The sequence below is a fragment of the Mustelus asterias genome, chromosome 5, assembly GCF_964213995.1.
Source record: "Mustelus asterias chromosome 5, sMusAst1.hap1.1, whole genome shotgun sequence".
Classification (NCBI taxonomy): Eukaryota; Metazoa; Chordata; class Chondrichthyes; order Carcharhiniformes; family Triakidae; genus Mustelus; species Mustelus asterias.
The window spans coordinates 46,835,351-46,859,551 of record NC_135805.1 but is presented as its reverse complement, the minus strand read 5'-3'; the positions used below and the strand labels follow the sequence as shown (position 1 = coordinate 46,859,551).

The following is a 24,201-nucleotide window of genomic DNA, read 5'->3' as shown; positions in this document are numbered from 1 at the left end:
GACTGCAGACTTCAACCAAAAGACTCAATTGCCAGTATCTCGTGAGCATTAGTCTTTGTTGTGTTGAACTTGTCTAAAGGGTCTTGCCTGTGGAAAGTTTTGGTTGGAACACATTAGATATATTTGTTAAAGGTTATACATTATAGTGGTTGTTTTGTTTCTTGTTTGTAATCGATAAAAGTTCTTGCTAACTTTCTTACTATACATGTTAAATAAACTTTGTTTGATCAAAGCTCCTTAGTGGGTCATTTGAATCATACCTGAAGTGAAAGTGAGGAGGTGTGGGATAGAGGGAAAGTTGGCCGATTGGATAGGCAACTGGCTGTCTGACCGAAGACAGAGGGTGGTGGTCGATGGAAAATTTTCAGATTGGAGGCAGGTTGCTAGCGGTGTGCCGCAGGGATCAGTGCTTGGTCCTCTGCTCTTTGTGATTTTTATTAATGACTTAGAGGAGGGGGCTGAAGGGTGGATCAGTAAATTTGCTGATGACACCAAGATTGGTGGAGTAGTGGATGAGGTGGAGGGCTGTTGTAGGCTGCAAAGAGACATAGATAGGATGCAAAGCTGGGCTGAAAAATGGCAAATGGAGTTTAACCCTGATAAATGTGAGGTGATTCATTTTGGTAGGACAAATTTAAATGTGGATTACAGGGTCAAAGGTAGGGTTCTGAAGACTGTGGAGGAACAGAGAGATCTTGGGGTCCATATCCACAGATCTCTGAAGGTTGCCAGTCAAGTGGATAGAGCTGTGAAGAAGGCCTATAGTGTGTTAGCTTTTATTAACAGGGGGTTGGAGTTTAAGAGCCGTGGGGTTATGCTGCAACTGTACAGGACCTTGGTGAGACCACATTTGGAATATTGTGTGCAGTTCTGGTCACCTCACTATAGGAAGGATGTGGAAGCGCTGGAAGGAGTGCAGAGGAGATTTACCAGGATGCTGCCTGGTTTGGAGGGTAGGTCATATGAGGAAAGGTTGAGGGAGCTAGGGCTGTTCTCTCTGGAGCGGAGGAGGCTGAGGGGAGACTTAATAGAGGTGTATAAAATGATGAAGGGGATAGATAGAGTGAACGTTCAAAGACTATTTCCTCGGGTGGATGGAGCTATTACAAGGGGGCATAACTATAGGGTTCGTGGTGGGAGATACAGGACGGATATCAGAGGTAGGTTCTTTACGCAGAGAGTGGTTGGGGTGTGGAATGGACTGCCTGCAGTGATAGTGGAGTCAGACACTTTAGAAACATTTAAGCGGTTATTGGATAGGCACATGGAGCACACCAGGATGATAGGGAGTGGGATAGCTTGATCTTGGTTTCAGATAAAGCTCGGCACAACATCGTGGGCCGAAGGGCCTGTTCTGTGCTGTACTGTTCTATGTTCTATGAAACACATCATGCTTATCCTAGCCAAATTCAAGATGCAAAACTTATGAGCCAGGCAGGCTCCAAAAGACACTTTGGAGTTTCTGACCTGAGCCATAACAATAGTGACCTCCTCTTTGAAGAATCTTCTGAAGCAATTCTTACTTTTGGATTTGTCTACTATACTCTTAAATATAAACCAAAAACTGGCTTTAGTTTATATTTAAGAGTATAGTGATTAGAATACTATGGGCTACGACTGAGAGGAGGTTACTACACATTTACTGACTATTTATCTGGAAAAGATTGGATATTAACAATCAGATTCCGTCCTGTAACGTGATAACTTCTATTGGATAGATGTTGTTTTGATCTAAAAGTCCAATGAAGAAGGCAACCATTTGCAATTGTGTATGTATGTTATTTTGTTCAATAATGTTCCTGTGAAGCATATTGGGGTGTATTAATACATTTAAAATGTTATATGAATACTCATTATTCAATGATTTCCTATAGATAAGCTAATGTGTAGGAAAGCTAAAAGTGCTGGGTTAAATTAGATTGACAGTTGACGTTTGAATGTTCATAGCAGGAAAAATAGAACCTTCTCAGACAATCCATTTTCATAATTTTAAGCATTTGCTAACTGGCAATAACATTCTTGTGTCAGTAATGTTCTTGTGAGCAAATTGGCATTGTAGATATCCCAGGCAAAATCAAGACACAATCAATATAATCAATTGTAGTTAATTATTCAATGGCTAGTGGCACATGCATTAACACATTCTGTCTTCATTTTGGTTCTAAGAATGCGTTGTGTTTCTGAAATACCCTAATCTATTTGTCAATTATGGGAGGGGCAGCATATGGCAGTTGCTACTGAGATAATATACCAGCAACAGCCTGAACAAAATGCTTACTGGATAGTGTAAAGTTATCGTCTGACAAGAGCAAGGAACCTCTTGTCAAGGACATGCCAAATTCTGCATCGCATTGGGATTTAGCTGTTCTTTGTGCTCTTATGAGAGAGATAACCATGAATCAAACTAAAATAAACGTTTTTATTGACCCTAGTTATTCAGCACTCTCTTCCCTTTTGATTAATTGTTGCTCCCTTGACTGAGTGGTTTTCTTTTGACGTTGTCCTCAAGTGTTGCTATGAACAGGAAAAAAAATGAGATATCATTAAAGACCAGAAAAGCATAGGATGTTTTGCTACTGGCAAGCATAATGATTGTGTGTGCTGTCCCTTATCTAAGCATCATTATGGAGCAGCTCGGTCCTGTCTTTGTCAGCTTGCAGGATTGTCAGAGAATTACTGTAGCAGTCTTCTGTGGTGATTTAAAAAAAAATCTCTTGTCAAGTGGCAGACCTGTTATAGATATGCAAGGTGTTTCAGATCTGGTGGCAAGAAAGCTAGTCCACCAGCAGTGGCCTCTCCCAAGCCAACTTGCCCTCTATTGAGGCACTAATCACTCAAATCAGGTCCACTGGATAGGACATATCTTTCTTGTGCTGACACCAGATCTCAAAGTAATTGCTTTACTTGGAACTTGGATCATGGCAGCAGACTCCCAGGAGGACAGTGGAAAAGCTTTAGGGATGTCCTCAAAGCATCCCTGAAGAGATCAACCTGACTCGCTGCTGACTCATGGGAGATGTTGGCCTGTGACCAATCAAATGGAGGTTTATTTGGGAAGGCATCAAACACATTGAAAGATTTTGGGAACATACAGGGTTAAAGTCGGAGCAATGGAGAGAGTGCACAATCTGCCTGACCTTTCAAGCACCATCTGCCCTGCATGTGAGAGACATGATGTGGAAATGCCATCGTTGGACTGGGGTAAGCACAGTAAGAAGTCTCACAACACCAGGTTAAAGTCCAACAGGTTTATTTGGTAGCACAAGCTTTCGGAGTGTCACTCCTTCTTCAGGTAAGTCTCACCTGAAGAAGGAGTGACACTCCGAAAGTTTGTGTTACCAAATAAACCTGTTGGACTTTAACCTGGTGTTGTGACAGATGTATGCATTGAGCTTATCAACCATATCAGAACCCATTGAACCAGAGTGGAAGCAAGCTATCTTTGGTCCCAAGGGACTGTCAAAGAAGTAAAAGAAAACAACAGATACTGTTGTGGGAAGTTTTGCGCATAAGGGTTACCAACCCTCCTGGATTGGCCTGTAGTCTCCAGGAATTGATCAATCTCCAGGACACGCTGCAGCTCTGGAGAAAGATCACAGGGACATGATTTTTTTGTCATTTTCTTTGAACATTTCTCTTTACCAGATATGAAGATATTGAAAATGGAAGGGGGGAAAAAGGCTGTCTTGCTGATGATCAAGCATTATGCAATTGAGTAATGAGTCTTTTTGTTTTCCATTGGCAGTAGGAAGGCAGTGCATCATAAGGATGGATGTGTTGGCTGACAAAGGCTGAAGCTTGAGGGAAAGTCATGTGATGAAACCTGCAAGAATACATTTAATCACAGTTGTCAACCCTATTGGGCCTAGATTTCTCTTGCTGTTCTTGGTGTTCCATTTAAAAAAAAAAGTTTGAGAAATGTTGCAATTGCAACTACTCAGGATTCATGAAATGTTGTCCTGATTTCTTTAAACTTTTAAGTCCAATAACAGTCCAAAGATCCACTGGGTTAGGTTGATTGGCCATGCTAAAAATTGCCCCTTAGTGTCCTGAGATGCATAGGTTAGAGGGATTAGCGGGTAAATGTGTAGGGATATGGGGGTAGGGCCTGGGTGGGATTGTGGTTGGTGCAGCCTCGATGGGCCAAATGTCCTCTTTCTGCACTGTAGGGTTTCTGTGATTCTATGAACAATTGATGCTATGTGGGCCATATCCAAGATCCTGGATCACCTGTAACATAATAGCACAGGTATCATTTTATTATCAGCTTAATATTTACAATGGAGCAGTTTTTTGATATGATGTGATGAGAACTGTTACATTTATTGTAATTGTGAAGCTTGTTAGATTTGGAAATTGGCAACCGAATCCGGTATTAATGGGGTGCATCTGTTAGATTTCTAGATACTTTGCCAATTTTTCCATAGCAAGGATGTAGATGTGAGTGTCTTTAGAATGTGTTCTATCCTAAAGCTCCTTTTAAAGGATTAAATTTCTCTGGAAAGCCCCATGCTGGGATGCAAATCAGAATGTGGAGATGCCAGCGTTGGACTGGGGTAAACACAGTAAGGAGTCTAACAACACCAGGTTAAAGTCCAACAGGTTTATTTGGTAGCAAACGCCACCAGCTTTCGGAGCGCTGCTCCTTCGTCAGGTGAGTGGGAGATCTGCTCATAAACAGCCAACAGGGCATATAAGGACACAAACTCAATTTACAGAATAATGATTGGAATGCGAGTCTTTACAGCTAATCAAGTCTTAAAGATACAGACAATGTGAGTGGAGAGAGCATTAGCACAGTTTAAAGAGACGTGTATTGTCTCCAGACAGGACAGCCAGTGAGACTTTGCAAGTCCAGGCAAGTTGTGGGAGTTACAGATAGTGTGACATGAACCCAAGATCCCAGTTGAGGCCGTCCTCATGTGTGCGGAACCTGGCTATCAGTCTCTGCTCAGCGACTCTGCGCTGTGTGTTGTGAAGGCCGCCTTGGAGAATGCTTACCCAAATATCAGAGGCCGAATGCCCGTGACCGCTGAAGTGCTCCCCAACAGGAAGAGAACAGTCTTGCCTGGTGATTGTCGAGCGGTGTTCATTCATCCGTTGTCATAGCGTCTGCGTGGTTTCCCCAATGTACCATGCCTCGGGACATCCTTTCCTGCAGCGTATCAGGTAGACAATGTTGGCCGAGTTGCAAGAGTATGTACCGTGTACCTGGTGGATGGTGTTCTCACGTGAGATGATGGCATCCATGCCGATGATCCGGCACGTTTTGCAGCGGTTGCTGTGGCAGGGTTGTGTGGTGTCGTGGTCACTGTTCTTCTGAAGGCTGGGTAGTTTGCTGCGGACAATGGTCTGTTTGAGGTTGTGCAGTTGTTTGAAGGCAAGAAGTGGGGGTGTGGGGATGGCCTTAGTCGATCGATGAGTCAAGCACCATATCCTGTTCTTATGAGGGCATCTTTCAGCGTCTGGAGGTGTCTGTTGCGATCCTCCTCATCCTGTACCTTTAAGACTTGATTAGCTGTAAAGACTCTCATTCCAATCATTATTCATTATTCTGTAAATTGAGTTTGTGTCTTTATATGCCCTGTTGGCTGTTTATGAGCAGATCTCCCACTCACTTGATGAAGGAGCAGCGCTCCGAAAGCTAGTGGCGTTTGCTACCAAATAAACCTGTTGGAATTTAACCTGGTGTTGTTAGACTCCTTACTATGGAAATTAGAGTGCAGACAAAGCAGGTATCCTCAGGCAATGGGAGCTTGTTAGCATACCTTTTCAGCATACATTTCAGCATTGAGATTTGAATGCTGAGGCATCTCAATGCCTTTGAGCATTGCACAAAATGTTTTCTAAAAGGGGAGGGCTGCAGCCCTGCTCACAAGCCCACAGGTGTAAACTGGTCAGGAGGAAAATTAACAAACTTTCTGTTTTGAAGAACTTTTGAAATGGCAAAGCTGTAGTTCATTGACACAGGAAAAGCATGATGTGGAGATGCCGGCGTTGGACTGGGGTAAACACAGTAAGAAGTTTAACAACACCAGGTTAAAGTCCAACAGGTTTATTTGGTAGCAAAAGCCACACAAGCTTTCGAAGCTCTAAGCCCCTTCTTCAGGTGAGTGGGAATTCTGTTCACAAACAGAGCTTATAAAGACACAGACTCAATTTACATGAATAATGGTTGGAATGCGAATACTTACAACTAATCAAGTCTTTAAGAAACAAAACAATGGGAGTGGAGAGAGCATCAAGACAGGCTAAAAAGATGTGTATTGTCTCCAGACAAGACAGCCAGTGAAACTCTGCAGGTCCACGCAACTGTGGGAGTTACAAATAGTGTGACATGAACCCAATATCCCGGTTGAGGCCGTCCTCGTGTGTGCGGAACTTGGCGATCAGTTTCTGCTCAGCGACTCTGCGCTGTCGTGTGTCGCGAAGGCCGCCTTGGAGAATGCTTACCCGAATATCAGAGGCCGAATGCCCGTGACCGCTGAAGTGCTCCCCAACAGGAAGAGAACAGTCTTGCCTGGTGATTGTCGAGCGGTGTTCATTCATCCGTTGTCGCAGCGTCTGCATAGTTTCCCCAATGTACCATGCCTCGGGATATCCTTTCTTGCAGCGTATCAGGTAGACAACGTTGGCCGAGTTGCAAGAGTATGTACCGTGTACCTGGTGGATGGTGTTCTCACGTGAGATGATGGCATCTGTGTCGATGATCCGGCACGTCTTGCAGAGGTTGCTGTGGCAGGGTTGTGTGGTGTCTTGGTCACTGTTCTCCTGAAGGCTGGGTAGTTTGCTGCGGACAATGGTCTGTTTGAGGTTGTGCGGTTGTTTGAAGGCAAGAAGTGGGGGTGTGGGGATGGCCTTGGCGAGATGTTCGTCTTCATCAATGACATGTTGAAGGCTCCGGAGGAGATGCTGTAGCTTCTCCGCTCCGGGGAAGTACTGGACAACGAAGGGTACTCTGTCCACTGTGTCCCGTGTTTGTCTCCTGAGGAGGTCGGTGCGGTTTTTCGCTGTGGCGCGTTGGAACTGTTGATCAATGAGTCTAGCGCCATATCCTGTTCTTATGAGGGCATCTTTCAGCGTCTGGAGGTGTCTGTTGCGATCCTCCTCATCCGAGCAGATCCTGTGTGTACGGAGGGCTTGTCCGTAGAGGATGGCTTCTTTAACGTGTTTAGGGTGGAAGCTGGAGAAGTGGAGCATCGTGAGGTTATCCGTGGGCTTGCGGTACAGTGAGGTGCTGAGGTGACCGTCCTTAATGGAGATGCGTGTGTCCAAGAATGCAACCGATTCCGGAGAGTAGTCTATGGTGAGCCTGATGGTGGGATGGAACTTGTTGATGTCATCATAGAGTTGTTTCAGTGATTGTTCACCATGAGTCCAAAGGAAGAAAATGTCATCGATGTATCTAGTGTATAGCATCGGTTGAAGGTCCCGTGCGGTGAAGAAGTCTTGTTCGAACCTGTGCATGAAGATGTTGGCATATTGAGGTGCAAATTTGGTCCCCATGGCTGTTCCGTGTGTCTGGATGAAGAACTGGTTGTTGAAGGTGAAGATATTGTGGTCCAGGATGAAGCGGATGAGATGTAAAATTGCATCTGGAAACTGGCAGTTGTTGGCGCTGAGCACTGAGGCCGTTGCAGCAATGCCATCGTCATGGGGGATGCTGGTGTAGAGTGCCGAGACATCCATTGTGACGAGGAGCGCTCCTGGTTCAACTGCTCCATGTGTGCTGAGTTTCTGTAGGAAGTCCGTCGTGTCGCGACAAAAGCTGGGGGCTCTTTGTACAATGGGTTTCAGGATGCCCTCGACATAGCCGGAGAGGTTCTCGCACAGGGTCCCATTGCCCGATACGATGGGACGGCCGGGTGTGTTTGCCTTGTGTATCTTCGGGAGGCAGTAGAGATCTCCAACGCGGGGAGTACGTGGGATGAGAGCACGGAGGGTGTTCTGAAGGTCCGGATTAAAGGTCTTGATCAGAGTGTTGAGTTGACGGGTGTGTTCTTTGGTCGGATCTGCAGGTAACTGTCTGTAGTGTTCCTTGTTGTTGAGTTGTCGGTACACTTCTTTGCAGTAATCCGTTCTGTTCAGTATGACGATGGCCCCTCCTTTGTCTGCTGGTTTGATGACAATGTTGCGGTTGGTCTTGAGAGCGTGGATGGCGTTGCGTTGTGCTTGGGTGATGTTCGGGGCTGTCTTGTGAGTGCGGCTGATGAATTTGGTGTTGACGCACCTCCTGACGGCTTGGGCATACATGTCAAGTCGAGGGCAGCGGCCTTCTGGAGGAGTCCAATTCGACTCTTTCCTCTTCGGATGCATTGTGGATCTCTCTGTCGGCTGTTCCGGTTCATTGGCTGTCTCATTGTGTTCGCTGTTGGCCTCTTGGGGTTTGTGGAAGAACTCCCTCAGCCTCATTCGCCTGATGAATTCCTCTGTGTCTGCTGCGAGACTGATGGGGTCTATTTTGGTGGTGGGGCAAAAATTAAGCCCTCGGCTGAGAACTTCGATTTCATCTGGTTGAAGGCTTTACTGTTTGGACAAACAGTGCAGGTTGTCCCAACCTGTTGAGACAAATAGGTTAAAGTATGTGAGGATTAGTTGGAAAAGTAGAGGGGGAAACGCGGGGAACGCATGGCAAGAACAAAGGAGAAGTTGTGTGATAAGGGTGCTGGGTAGATTAAAAACACATTTCCAGCTGATCAGAGATACCATATATTTATATAAAGGATAGATCATGCCTGATGAACACACATGAATATACAACTTATGATCAGAAGTAGACCATTTGGTCACTCAAGTCTGCTTTGTCATTTAATAAAATCACAGCTGACATGATTGTGGCTTCAGCTATACTTTCCTATCCACTCCCTATACTCCTTGACTCCCTTGTCAATCAAAAATCTATCTAACTCAGCCTTACAAATAGTCAATGATCTTGCCTCCGCCACTCTCTGGGGAATTCCACAGAATAATGACCCTCTGAGTGGAAAAATAATTCTCATCTCTGGCTTAAATAGGAAAACCTTTATTTTTAAACTGTGTCCTCTAGTTGTAGTCTCTCAAAGAGAAATCATCTTCTCGGCATCCACCCTCGTTGTGTCCCTTCAAAACCCTTTTTCTAAAGTTTATTTATTATTGTCACCAGTAGGCTTGCATTAACACTGCAGTGAAGTTACAGTGAAAATCCCCTTGTTGCCACACTCCGGCGCCCGTTTGGGTACACTGAGAGAAAATTTAACATGGCCAATGCACCTAACCAGCACATTTTTCGGACTGTGGGAGGAAACTGAAGGAAACGCACGCAGACTGGGGAAGAATGTACAGACTCCGCATAGACATTGACCCAAGCCGGGAATCAAACATGGGTCCCTGACCCTGTGTGGCAGCAATGCTAACCACTGTACTACCATGCCACCCCTACATGTTTCAATAAGTTTGTCTCTCATTCTTCTCAAATCCCAGTGGATGTAGGCCCAACCCTTCCTTGAAAAATAAGCCCTTTATCCCAAGAATCAGTCAAGTGAATCTTCTCTGAACTGATTCTAATGGATTTGTATCCTTTTTGGGTAAGGAGAACAAAATTTTACATGGTATTCTAGATGTGGTCTTACCAAGGTCCTGTACAAATGTTTTATTTGTTTATGCGATGTGCGTGTCACTGTCCAAGCCAGAATTTACTGCTCATTCCTAATTGCTCTTGAGAATGCGATGGTGAGCTGCCTTTTTGAACCTCTTCAGTCCATATTTTGTTCGGAAGGGAGTTCTAGAATTTTGGCCCAGCACCAGTGAAGTAAAGCGATATAGTTCCATTTCAGGATGGTGTGTGGTTTGGGGGGTATCTTGTAGGTGGTGGTTCTCCCATGCATCTGCTGCCCTCGTTCTTTAGACGGTCAAGATTGTAGGATTGGAAGGTGCTGTTGAAGGAGTCTTGATGAATTGCTGCAGTGCATCTTGTAGATGTGGACTGCTGCCACTGTGTTGGTGGTGAAACGAGTTGATACTTAAGGTGGTGTGTAAGGGGATTTCTTGGGGCGTCCCGCTGGGGAGTCTTGTATTCAGCTGAACCCAGCTAACACAAAGACAGTTAAAGATGTTCTTTATTTGACCAACATGTATTGGGAGAGAGATAGTCAGAGAATTCTATCTGTATTTTTGTATTCTCCAAGCTGGACGGTTCAGTTACATTAATACACTTTATTTACTTTGGCTAATAGCATTATACCTTTTAGCAGAATTAGGAATTCATTGGTCAACCGAACCGAATTCTTCCCCCTCTGTTGCCTAGTAACCTTGCCTATGCAAATCGGGTAGGTTCCAAGGTCATTCCTAACACCTGCAGTCCTGGGAACAAGAAGGGAGTCATCTTCCTTATCATTTTTCTGTCCCTTATATCAATGGAGGCTGAATACGTCTATTCATTGCAGCCATAAGCTGAATCTTTCGATTCATTTCAAAAACCTTGGTAGCTTGTAGCTGCCTGGCCTGCCTCTGATAATAGGGTACATGCTCCATGCTTTGTTCCAAATGAATGCCGTGTGTCTAATTAAACTTCTTTCCCATTATGCCAAGGGGTGAATTGCTTGTTGGCCAAAGCTCACAAGAGAATACAAAAATACAGTTTAAGTCTATAAAAATTATATATGTGCTTGGTATAGCATATAAGTGAGGCACATTGTGATACCGTTGATATATATAAGGTACACTGTGGTCCCTATTTTAAATTAATCTATTTTGTTTTAATAGTCGCAGAAAGCAGGGGTTCCTGTATCCCCTGCTATATGGTGGATTGGGTGCCAATCAAATCGGCTGTTTTATCCTGGACAGTGTTGAGCTTTAGGAATGTTGTTGCAGCTGCACTCATCACTGTACTCCAGTATTCCATCACTGACTTGCATTGTAGATGGTGCACAGACTCAGGAGCTGGGAGACTTTCTGCAAAATTCCCAACCTCTGACCTGCTCTTGTAACAATATTTATATGGCTGGGCCAGTTCATCTTCAGGTCAATGATAACTTCCAGGAATGTTGATAGTGGGAGATTCAGCGATGGTAATGCCAGTAAATATTAAGGGGAGATGGTTAGATTCCCTCTTGTTGGAGATGGTCATTGCCTGGCACTTGTGGCACAAATGGTACTTGCTATTTGTCAGCCCAAGCATGAAAGTATCTGAGGAGTTGTGAATGGTGCTGAACATTGCACAATCATCAGCGAACGTCCCCACTTCAGATCTTGTGATGGAGAGAAGGTCATTAAAGAAACAGCCTAGGACTCTACCCTGAGGAACTCCTGCAGCAGTGGAGAGCTTTCCCCCGATTAACATTGACTTCAGATTTGATGCCACACTCAGTCAAATGTTGCCTTTATGTGAAGTGCAATCACTCTCACCTGACCTCTTTTGCTCTTTTGTCCATGTTTGCACCAAGGCTGTAATGATGTCAGGAGCTGTGGCCCAGGTGGAACTCAAACTGAGCTCCAGTGATCAGGTTATTTCTGAGTAGATGCTGCTTAATTACACCGTCAATGACACTTTCCATCACTTTACTGATGCTAGAGAGTAGTCTGATGGGGCAGTGATTTGGCAGGGTTGGATTTGGCCTACCTTTTGTAGTTAGGACATACCTGGCAATTTTCCACATTGCTAGGTCGATGTTAGTGTTGTAGCTATACTGGAACACCTTGGCTAGTTCTGGAGCACATCTTCAGTACTATTGCTGGAATGTTGTCAGGCCCCATAGCCTTCTCAGTATCTGGGGCCTTCAGGTGTTCTTGATTTCTCATGGAGTGAATCAAATTGGCTGAAGATGGCAATTGATGAAGGGGATCTCAAAAGGAGGAGTCCAAAGATGTGCGGGTTAGGTTGATTGGCCAGGTTAAAAAATTGCCCCTGAGATGCGTAGGTTAGAGGGATTAGCGGGTAAAATATGTGGGGGTAGGGCCTGGGTGGGATTGTGGTCGGTGCGGACTCGATGGGCCGAATGGCCTCCTTCTGCACTGTAGGGTTTCTATGAGGCTGAGGTCGATCACCCACTCCGCACCTCTGGCTGATAAAGGCTGCAAATGCTTCAGCATTGTGTTTTGCACTGATGTGCTGGGCTCACCCATTATTGAGGAAGGGGATATTTGTGGAGCCTCCGGCTCCAGTTAGTTGTTTAAACGCTCACCACCATTTATGACTGAATGTGACAAGACTGTAGACCTTCGAACTGATTTGTAGGTTGTGGGATCGCTTAGGTCTGTCTGTCTATATGCTACTTTCACTATTTGGCATGCAAGTAGTCCAGTGTTGCAGCTTCACCACATTTTTAGTTGTGTCTGTTGCTGCTCTTCTCATGCACTCTTCACTGAACTGGAGCAAAACTTCCCTACTTTTATATTCAATTCCCCTTGCAATAAACAACTACATTCCATTTGCCTTCCTAATCACTTGTCTTATCTGTATACCATTTGTGAGTATTAGCCTGATAAAGAACATAAGCAGCGAACAACAGACAGAGCTAAACCATCCCATGATGAATCAGATCAAAGCTCTACAGTCTTCCCACACTGGAAAAGGATGCTCCATGAACATCCCTAAAGGACAGTAAGTAGTCTCACAACACCAAGTTAAAGTCCGACAGGTTTATTTGGTAGCACGAGTTTTTGGAGCGTTCGTTGCCCCTTCATCAGGTGAGTGAAGAGTTCAGTTCACAAACAGGGCATATATAGACACAAACTTAATTACAAGATAATGGTTGGAATGCGAGTCTTAACAGGTAATCAAGTCTTTACAGATGCAGACAATGTGAGTGGAGAGAAGGTTAAGCACAGGTTAAAGAGGTGTGAATTGTCTCCAGCCAGGACAGTTCGTGAGATTTTGCAAGCTCAGGCAAGTTGTGGGGGTTACAGATAATGTGACATGAACCCAAGATCCTGGTTGAGGCCGTCCTCATGTGTGTGGAACTTGATAGCTATGTATGCCCTGTTTGTGAATTGAACTCTTCACTCACCTGATGAAGGGGCAAGGCTCCGAAAGCTCATGCTATCAATTAAACCTGTTGGACTTTAACTTGGTGTTGTGAGACTACTTACTGTGCCCACCCAAGTCCAACACCGGCAACTCCACATCATCCCTAAAGGACATTAGTGAAGCCGAAGGGTTTTTACAACAATGGTTTCATGAGGAGGAATTTCTTCAGCCAGGGAGTGGTGAACCTGTGGAACCCTTTGCTGCAGAAGGCTGTGGAGGCCAGGTCATTGAGTGTTGTTAAGACAGCGAGAGATAGGTTCTTGATTGATAAAGGGATGAGAAAAAAAATCAGCCATGATTGAATGGCGGAGCAGACTCGATGGGCCGACTGGCATAATTCTGCTCCTATGTCTTATGGTCATCTTTGGACTTTTAATTCTAAGTGAATTCAAATTTCACCATTTGCTGTGGTGGGATTTGAAACAGGGATCGCAGAGCATTGCCTTTGGGTGTCTGGGTTGCTAGTCCAGTGACAATACCATGATGCTACTGCCTCCCCTGTTACCTCACATTCACAATCTTCTATCCAATCTCCTCTTACCTGTTGCACCCACTTGGAGTGGCTGCTGAGAGGCTCACGGATCCCTCAAACTGCTTCCGTTTATCCCTTTGTCCCCTATCCTTTCTATCTAACTGATCCCCTCAGAGGCTGTATTTGCTTTTGCAATTCAACTTCCTTTAAAAATAAACCCCCCCCCCCCCCCCACCCCGCCAAACCCCTTGTGCCACATGCCTTGTGAAACTGCCCCAAAATGTAAATGGATTAATTCCAGAATTACTTGTGGTCAAATGAGACTTGTATCCAAGGATTTTCACCCTAATGGTGCACAATAATTTTATTTTGATTTGATTTATTATTGTCACGCACACGGGCGTGCGATGGACTGAAAGGATTGAGTATGTGGATTTTAAGAAAGAGGTTGTGCTGGAATCTTTGAATGGCATCAAGATAGATAAGTCGCCGGGTCCGGATGGGATGTACCCCATGTTACTGTGGGAGGTGAGGGAAGAGATTGCAGAGCCTCTGGCGATGATCTTTGCGATGTCGATGGAGACGGGAGAGGTGCCGGAGGATTGCGGATGTGGTTCCTATTTTCAAGAAGGGGAATAGGGATAGCCCAGGTAATTACCGACCGGTGAGTCTAACCTCAGTGGTTGGTAAACTGATGGAGAAGATCTTGAGAGACAGGATATATGAGCATTTAGAGAGGTTTAGTATGCTCAAGAATACTCAGCATGGCTTTGTCAAGGGCAGATCGTGCCTTACGAGCCTGGTGGAGTTCTTCGAAAATGTGACGAAACACATTGACGAAGGGAAAGTGGTAGATGTGGTTTATATGGATTTTAGCAAGGTGTTCGATAAGGTCCCCATGCAAGGCTTCTAGAAAAAGTGAGAGGGATCCAAGTGGCTGCTGCCTGGTGGATCCAGAACTGGCTTGCCCAAAGGAGGCAGAGAGTGTGTATAGATGGGTCTTTTTCTAAATGGAGGTCAGTCACCAGTGGTGAGCCCCAGGGATCTGTTCTGGGACCCTTGCTGTTTGTAATTTTCATAAATGACCTGGATGAGGAAGCGGAGGGATGGGTTGGTAAGTTTGCCGATGACACAAAGGTTGGTGGGGTTGTGGATAGTCTGGAGGGATGTCAGAAGTTACAGAGGGACATAGATAGGATGCAAGACTGGGCGGACAAGTGGCAGATGGACTTCAACCCAGATAAATGCGTAGTGGTCCATTTTGGTAGGTCAAATGGGATGAAGGAGTACAATATAAAGGGAAAGACTCTTAGTACTGTAGAGGATCAGAAGGACCTTGGGGTCCAGGTCCATAGGACTCTAAAATCGGCCCCGCAGGTGGAGGAGGTGGTTAAGAAGGCGTATGGTGTGCTGGCCTTTAACAATCGAGGGATTGAGTTTAGGAGTCCGGGGATAATGATGCAGCTGTATAAGACCCTCGTCAGACCCCACTTGGAGTACTGTGCTCAGTTCTGGTCGCCTCACTATAGGAAGGATGTGGAAAAGATTGAAAGGGTGCAGAGGAAATTTACAAGGATGTTGCCTGGATTGAGTGGCATGTCTTATGAGGATAGGCTGAGGGAGCTCGGTCTTTTCTCCTTGGAGAGACGTAGGATGAGAGGAGACCTAATAGAGGTGTATAAGATGTTGAGAGGCATAGATCTGGTGGACTCTCAGAGGCTTTTTCCCAGGGTGGAAATGTCTGCTATGAGAGGACACAGGTTTAGGGTGCTGGGGGGTAGGTACAGGGGAGATGTTAGGGGCAAGTTTTTCACACAGAGGGTGGTGGGCGAGTGGAATCGGCTGCCGTCAGTGGTGGTGGAGGCGAACTCAATAGGGTCTTTGAAGAGACTCCTGGATGAGTACATGAAGCTTAATAGGATGGAGGGTTATAGGTAGGTCTAGAAGGTAGGGATTTGTTCGGCACAACTTGTGGGCCGAAGGGCCTGTTTGTGCTGTAGTTTTTCTATGTTCTATGTTCTATTAGTATACAGTGAAAGGTATTGTTTCTTGGGTGCTATACAGACAAAGCATACCGTACATAGAGATGGAAAGGAGAGAGTGCAGAATGTAGTGTTACAGTCATAGCTAGGGTATAGAGAAAGATCAACTTAATGCGAGGTAGGTCCATTTCAAAAGTCTGGCAGCAGGGAAGAAGCTGTCCTTGAGTCGGTTGGTACATCTCAAACTTTTGTATCTTTTTGCCGATGGAAGAAGGTGGAACAGAGAATGTCCAGGGTGCGTGGAGTCCTTAATTATGCTGGCTGCTTTTCCGAGGCAGCGGGAAGCGTAGACATTGTCAATGGGTGGGAGGCAGGTTTGGGTGATAGACTGAGCTTCGTTTGTGACACTTTGTAGTTTATTACGATCTTGGACAGAGCAGGAGCCGTAACAAGCTGTGATACAACCAGAACGAATGCTTTCTATGGTGCATTAGTAAAAGTTGGTGAGAGTTGTAGCCGACATGCCAAATTTCCTTAGTCTTCTGAGAAAGTAGCGGCGTTGTTGGGCTTTCTTAACTATAGCATCGGCATGGAGGGATCAGGACAGGTTGTTGGTGATCTGGACACCTAAAAACCTAAAGGTCCCCCAGACAACTATCTGACAACAAGTGAGGAGTACCTGGTCCCAGGGATCCAGGGTAAGCCTGCTCAAAATTAGACCTGGCCAAAGTTCGAATATACAGAACTCATACAGGCTGCCGGGCCATGTCTGGATCTGCCTATTGGTAATCTATCAAGTGATCATCGCTCCAATTGACATGCACCGGCCTACTGTCCGCAGCCTAGATGGGGCCAGACTCCAAGGCGCCCGGGACGGGCTCAGGTGTCCTGTCAACAGGTCATCAACTAAACATTTGGAAAGCTCGAGGCCATGGGGATAAAATAGGCACCTTTGAAGACTTGACAGGAGATGACCGAGACGAGACCAGAGAAGGAAGGAAGGAGGGAAACGAGGAAGAAATGGCCAGCAAGAATCACTTTGCGAAGACGAATCAGAGGGACTCACAGACTGGATCTACAGCCTACCAAGCCATCTTAATGGTACTATAGCCGAATCCTGGGTGTTTCTTGTATACATAGTGGATAATTTACGGGTTACCTATATTTAATAAAGTTTGTTGCATTATACATCTGTGAAGGTACTTTGTTCTTCTCATCAATGAAGACACCTGGGTAAAACTTTGATTCTGAAGCTGGTTGAAGTATCTGAATTGGACAGATAAAACAAGGTGTTGTTGCCTATCCGTACTGATTGCAGTCTGTGGGTTAGGAAGTTCAGGATCCAGTCACAGAGGGAGGAGCTGAGCCCCAGGCCACGGAGTTTGGAGATGAATTTCGTAGGAATAATGGTGTTGAAAGCTGAGCTGAAGTCGATATATAGATGACTTTGCTATCTAGGTCTTCCAGGTTTAAATGCAGGGCCAGGGAGATGGCATCTGCTGTGGACCTGTTGAGGCAGTAGGTGAACTGTAGTGGATCCAGACAATTTGGGAGGCTGGAATTGATTCGTGCCATAACTAACCTTTCGAAGCACTTCATAATGATGGCCGTCAGAGCCACTGGACAATCGTCATTAAGGCACACTGCCTGGCTTTTCTTTGGTACCGGGATGATTGTCGTTGTCTTGAAGCAGATAGGGACCACAGATTGTTGTAAAGAGAGGTTGAAGATGTCTGCGAATACCCCTACCAGATGGTCCGCGCAGCATGAGTGGTGGTGGTGGATGGAAAATTTTCGGATTGGAGGCAGGTTGCTAGCGGAGTGCCACAGGGATCAGTGCTTGGTCCTCTGCTCTTTGTGATTTTTATTAATGACTTAGAGGAGGGGGCTGAAGGGTGGATCAGTAAATTTGCTGATGACACCAAGATTGGTGGAGTAGTGGATGAGGTGGAGGGCTGTTGTAGGCTGCAAAGAGACATAGATAGGATGCAAAGCTGGGCTGAAAAATGGCAGATGGAGTTTAACCCTGATAAATGTGAGGTGATTCATTTTAGTAGGACAAATTTAAATGTGGATTACAGGGTCAAAGGTAGGGTTCTGAAGACTGTGGAGGAACAGAGAGATCTTGGGGTCCATATCCACAGATCTCTAAAGGTTGCCACTCAAGTGGATAGAGCTGTGAAGAAGGCCTATAGTGTGTCAGCTTTTATTAACAGGGGGTTGGAGTTAAAGAGCCATGGGGTTATGCTGCAACTGTACAGGACCTTGGTGAGACCACATTTGGAATATTGTGTGCAGTTCTGGTCACCTCACTATAAGAAGGATGTGGAAGCGCTGGAAAGAGTGCAGAGGAGATTTACCAGGATGCTGCCTGGTTTGGAGGGTAGGCCTTATGAGGAAAGATTGAGGGAGCTAGGGCTGTTCTCTCTGGAGCGGAGGAGGTTGAGGGGAGACTTAATAGAGGTTTATAAAATGATGAAGGGGATAGATAGAGTGAACGTTCAAAGACTATTTCCTCGGGTGAATGGAGCTATTACAAGGGGGCATAACTATAGGGTTCGTGGTGGGAGATATAGGAAGGATATCAGAGGTAGGTTCTTTACGCAGAGAGTGGTTGGGGTGTGGAATGGACTGCCTGCAGTGATAGTGGAGTCAGACACTTTAGAAACATTTAAGCGGTTATTGGATAGGCACATGGAGCACACCAGGATGATAGGGAGTGGGATAGCTTGATCTTGGTTTCAGATAAAGCTCGGTACAACATCGTGGGCCGAAGGGCCTGTTCTGTGCTGTACTGTTCTATGTATGGGTGCTCGTCCCGGTATCCCATCCGGGCCAGTTTCTTTCCGTGGGTTGACCTCTGAGAAGGCTGCTCTGACGTCTGCAGTGGGGATCTCAGATACAGGTTCGTCTGAGGCTCCCAGGGTGGAGGGCATGCTCTCGCTGACCTCTTGCTCAAAATGGGCATAGAATGCATTGAGCTGATCAGGGAGGGGTTCATTGGTGCCGACGATTTTGCATGCCTTCATCTTGTAGCTTGTTATGTCTTGCACACTTTTGTCATAGTTGGCGGGGGGTCAGTGTAGCTAGCCTGCGACTCTAGCTTGGTCGGGTACTGTCTTTTGGCATCTTTGATGGATCTCCATATCTGGGTTTCTTGTCTAGTAAGAAGTCTCACAACACCAGGTTAAAGTCCAACAGGTTTATTTGGTAGCACAAGCCACTAGCTTTCGGAGTGCTGCCCCTTCATCAGGTGAATGGGAGTTCTGCTCACAAATAGAGCATATAAAAACACAAACTCAATTTGAGATTTTCATCTCACTAACTGTCCTGTCTGGAGACAATACACATCTCTTTAACCTGTGCTTAACCCTCTCTCCACTCACATTGCCTGTACCTTTAAGACTTGATTACCTGTAAAGACTCGCATTCCAACCATTATTTTGTAAATTGTTTGTGAACAGAACTCCCACTCACCTGACGAAGGGGCAGCACTCCGAAAGCTAGTGGCTTGTGCTACCAAATAAACATGTTGGACTTTAACCTGGTGTTGTGAGACGACTTTACCCCAGTCCAACGCCGGCATCTCCACATCGTTTCTTGTCTGGGTCAAGGTCACCTGACTTGAACGCTTCAGACCTGGACTTCAGCAAGCGGTGTATATCCCTGTTCATCCATGGTTTCCAGTTGGGAAACGCGCCGATTTGCTTCTTTGGCAATTGTCTTGCTCAATCTTCGATGTTGATACTTATGATTGTACACTTGATAATCTGGCATAAATTGTGGCTGAGAGCAAAGATTGTAGTGAAGACCTTTGTTGGGGGGTGGGGGGGAGGGGGTGGTTTGTGGTCAGGGCTTGTCAGGCTGCAAGATACTATGGAAGATCAGCGGGATTTGAACCTGAAGAATTGTAATTTGAGATGTGTTGGGGTGGATTGGGTACCAATGATGGTCAGTGAGTAGTGATGATAGGCAAGAAGAATTTGGTGTACAAAGAACAAAGACCAGTACAGCACAGGAAACAGGCCCTTCGGCCCTCCAAGCCTGTGCCGCTCCTTGGTCCAACTAGACCAATCATTTGTATCCCTCCATTCCCAGGCTGCTCATGTGACTATCCAGGTAAGTCTTAAATGATGTCAGCGTGCCTGCCTCCACCACCCTACTTGGCAGCGCATTCCAGGCCCCCACCACCCTCTGTGTAAAAAACATCCCTCTAATATCTGAGTTATACTTCGCCCCTCTCACCTTGAGCCTGTGACCCCTCGTGAACGTCACTTCTGATCTGGGAAAAAGCTTCCCACTGTTCACCCTATCTACCCTTCATAATCTTGTACATCTCTATTAGATCTCCCCATATTCTCCGTCTTTCCAGGGAGAACAACCCCAGTTTACCCAATCTCTCCTCATAGCTAAGACCCTCCATACCAGGCAACATCCTGGTAAACCTTCTCTGCACTCTCTCTAACGCCTCCACGTCCTTCTGGTAGTGCGGCGACCAGAACTGGACGCAGTACTCCAAATGTGGCCTAGCCAGCGTTCTATACAGCTACATCATCAGACTCCTGCTTTTATACTCTATACCCCGTCCTATAAAGGCAAGCATACCATATGCCATCTTCACCACCTTCTCCACCTGTGTTGCCACCTTCAAGGATTTGTGGACTTGCACACCTCGGTCCCTCTGTGTTTCTATACTCCTGATGACTCTGCCATTTATTGTATAACTCCTCCCTACATTATTTCTTCCAAAATGCATCACTTCGCATTTATTCGGATTAAACTCCATCTGCCACCTCTCCGCCCAATTTTCCAGCCTATCTATATCCTGCTGTATTGCCCGACAATGCTCTTCGCTATCCGCAAGTCCAGCCATCTTCGTGTCATCCGCAAACTTGCTGATTACACCAGTTACACCTTCTTCCAAATCATTTATATATATCACAAATAGCAGAGGTCCCAGTACAGAGCCCTGCGGAACACCACTGGTCACAGACCTCCAGCCGGAAAAAGACCCTTCGACCACTACCCTCTGTCTCCTATGGCCAAGCCAGTTCTCCACCCATCTGGCCAGTTCTCCTTGTATCCCATGAGCCTTAACCTTCTTAACCAACCTGCCATGTGGGACTTTGTCAAATGCCTTACTGAAATCCATATAGACGACATCCATGGCCCTTCCTTCATCAACCGTTTTTGTCACTTCCTCAAAAAACTCCACCAAATTTGTAAGGCACGACCTCCCTCTTACAAAACCATGCTGTCTGTCACTAATGAGATTGTTCCTTTCTAAATGCACATACATCCTGTCTCTAAGAATCCTCTCCAACAACTTCCCTACCACGGACGTCAAGCTCACCGACCTATATTTTCCTGGGTTATCCCGGCTACCCTTCTTAAACAACGGGACCACATTCGCTATCCTCCAATCCTCAGGGACCTCACCCGTGTCCAAAGAAGCGACAAAGATTTCCGTCAGAGGCCCAGCAATTTCATCTCTCGTCTCCCTGAGCAGTCGAGGATAGATGCCATCAGGCCCTGGGGCTTTGTCAGTTTTAATGTTCCCTAAGAAACCTAACACTTCCTCTCTTGTAATGGAGATTTTCTCTAACGGGTCAACACCTCCCTCCGAGACACTTCCGGTTAACACGCCCCTCTCCTTTGTGAATACCGATGCAAAGTATTCATTTAGGATCTCCCCTATTCCCTTGGGTTCTAAGCATAATTCCCCTCCTTTGTCCCTGAGAGGTCCGATTTTCTCCCTGACCACTCTTTTGTTCCTAACGTATGAATAGAATGCCTTAGGATTCTCCTTAATCCTGCCTGCCAAGAACATCTCGTGACCTCTTTTTGCCCTTCTAACTCCCCGTTTGAGTTCTTTCCTACTCTCTCTGTATTCCTCCAGAGCTCCATCTGTTTTCTGTTGCCTGGACTTAATGTACGCCTCCCTTTTCATTTTAATCAGATCCTCAATTTCCCTGGTTATCCACGGCTCTCGAATCCTACCTTTCCTATCTTTCCTTTTTACAGGCACATGCCTATCCTGCAGCCTTATCAATAGTTCCTTAAAAGACTCCCACATGCCAGACGCGGACTTGCCCTCGAACATCCTCTCCCAATCAACATCCACCAATTCCTGCCTAATCCGGCTATAGTTAGCCTTCCCCCAATTTAGCACCCTGCCCATAGGACAGCACTCATCCTTGTCCATTACTATCCTAAAGTTAACAGAGTTGTGGTCACTATTTGCCACATGTTCCCCTACCGAAACTTTGACGACCTGACCGGGCTCATTTCCCAGAACTAGGTCCAGTATAGCCCCCTCTCTAGTCGGGCTATCTACATACTGTTCCAAAGAACCTTCCAGTACGCATTTTACAAATTCCTCCCCGTCCGGACCCCCAGCTCTAAGCACTTTCCAGTCTGTGCCAGGGAAATTAAAGTCCCCCACTACAACAACCCTATTTTTTCTGCACCTATCCAGAATCTCCTGACATATCCTTTCCTCCACTTCCCGTGGGCTGTTGGGTGGTCTGTAGTACACCCCCAGCATAGTGACTGCACCCTTCCTGTTTCTGAGTTCCACCCACAGCGACTCAGTACATGACCCCTCTAAGTTGTCTACCCTCTGCACCGCGGTAATATGCTCCTTAACTAATATCGCTACTCCCCCACCATTTTTAGCCCCTCCTCTGTCTCGCCTAAAACACTTAGACCCCGGAATATTCAGCTACCAGTCCTGTCCTTTTAACCAAGTTTCCGTCACCGCAACCACATCCAAATTCCGCATAAGCATTAAGGTCCTAAGTTCGTCTGTTTTACCCGTTACGCTCCTCGCATTGAAGCAGATGCACTCCAGACCTCCAGGCCCAGTCAGGTCCTCCTCCTCCAGAGTGCTCCTCTTCTTAACTAGCCTTGCCCTGGCCCCCAGCTCAATCCCAGCCTCAGTATTTACTGACCTACTGTTTTGTTCCCCACCCCCCTGCCACACTAGTTTAAATCCTGCCGAAACACTCTAGCAAAACTCCCAGCCAGGATATTTGCTCCCTTCCAGTTAAGGTGTAACCCATCCTTTCTGTACAGTTGCCATCCTGACTTGAAGATTTCCCAGTTATCTATGAATTTAAAACCCTCCCTCTTGCACCAGTCCTTTAGCCACGCGTTCAACTGTAGAATCTCCCTGTTCCGAGCCTCACTTGCACTAGACACCGGGAGCAGTCCAGAGATTGCTACCCTGGAGGCCTGACTTTTTAGCCTAGCACCCAACTCCCTGAATTTCTCTCGTATGACCACCCTGCTCTTCCTACCTACATCATTTTCACCAATGTGTATAATCACATCCGTTTGACTACCTTCCTTTTTAAATATGCTTCCTACCCTCTCGGAGACATCCAGTACCCCGGCACCAGGGAGGCAGACTACCATCCTGGATTCTCGTTCACTCCCACAGAACCGCCTGTCCGTGCCTCTAACCATTGCGTCCCCCACAACTATCGCTCTCCTAAACCCCTTCTTTCCCTTCCGGACCCCTGAGCCTGTCTCCGTGGAGGCGATCTGGTCCTCGTGGTTTACCCCTGGAGGGTCATCCCCCTCCACAGAATCCAAAACAATATACCTATTTTGGAGGGGGACAACCACAGGGGATCCCTCCACAGACTGCTCACTCACTTCCCTTCTCCCATCTGTTGCCCATCCCTTTCTTTTATGGGAGACTGCCACTGGGGTACTTTCTGGCACATCACCCTTCTGACTATTACCCCTCCTAACTGTGACCCACGTGTCTTCCTTCCGTGACCCTGGTGTCACTACCTGACTATAACTTTTATCTATTAATCTCTCATTTTCCCTAACTAAACTGAGTTCATCGAGCCTCAGCTCCAGCTCCCTTACGCGATCCTTCAGGAGTTGCAGTTCCACGCATCTGGCACAGATATGGACTTCCGGGAGGCAAGTTGTCTCCAGGAACTCCCACATCCCACACCGAATGCAGTATACTGGCCTCTCACTCATACCAGCCATGTCCTTTTTAGTTTTTGGGAGATACTGTAGGATACTGGTAGGAGAGTTTTGGATGATGTAAAGTCTACAAACAAGGAAGGAAGAGAAATGACTAACGGAAATCGCTTGTCCTTCCTTCTTAACCCCATCATAGAAACATAGAAGGTTGGAGCAGGAGGAGGCCAGTTGGCCCTTCGAGTCTGCTCCGCCATTCATCACGATCATGGCTGATCGTCCTACTCAATAGTCTAATCCTGCTTTCTCCCCATAATGTTTGATCCCATTCACCAAGTGCTGTATCTAGCCGCCTCTTGAATACATTCAATGTTTTGGCATCAATTACTTCCTGTGGTAATGAATTCCATAGGCTCACCACTATTTGGGTGAAGAAATGTCTCTCCCCCCCCCCCCCCCCCCCCCATCTCCGACCTAAATGGTCTACCCTATAACTGTGACCCCTCGTTCTGAACACCCCCCCCCATCGGGAACATCATTCCTGCATCTACCCTGTCTAGTCCTGTTAGAATTTTTATAAGTCTCAACGAGATCCCCCATTCGTCTGAACTCCAGCGAAAACAATCCTAACCTAGTCAATTTCTCCTCGTGCATCAGTCCCGCCATCCCCAGAATCAGCCTGGTAAACCTTTGCTACACTCCCTCGAACAAAAACCTCCTTCCTCAGAAAAGGAGACTAAAGCTACACACAATATTCTAGGTGTGGCCTCACCAAGGCCCTGTATAATTGCAACATC

The 24,201-nt window shown here is 46.2% G+C and overlaps 1 protein-coding gene across 1 annotated transcript in view; it reads left to right on the top strand.

Moving 5' to 3' along the window:
- Positions 1-24,201, top strand: part of rngtt (RNA guanylyltransferase and 5'-phosphatase) — a 377,232-nt gene that overhangs the window by 11,056 nt on the left and 341,975 nt on the right. The window lies entirely within an intron of this gene.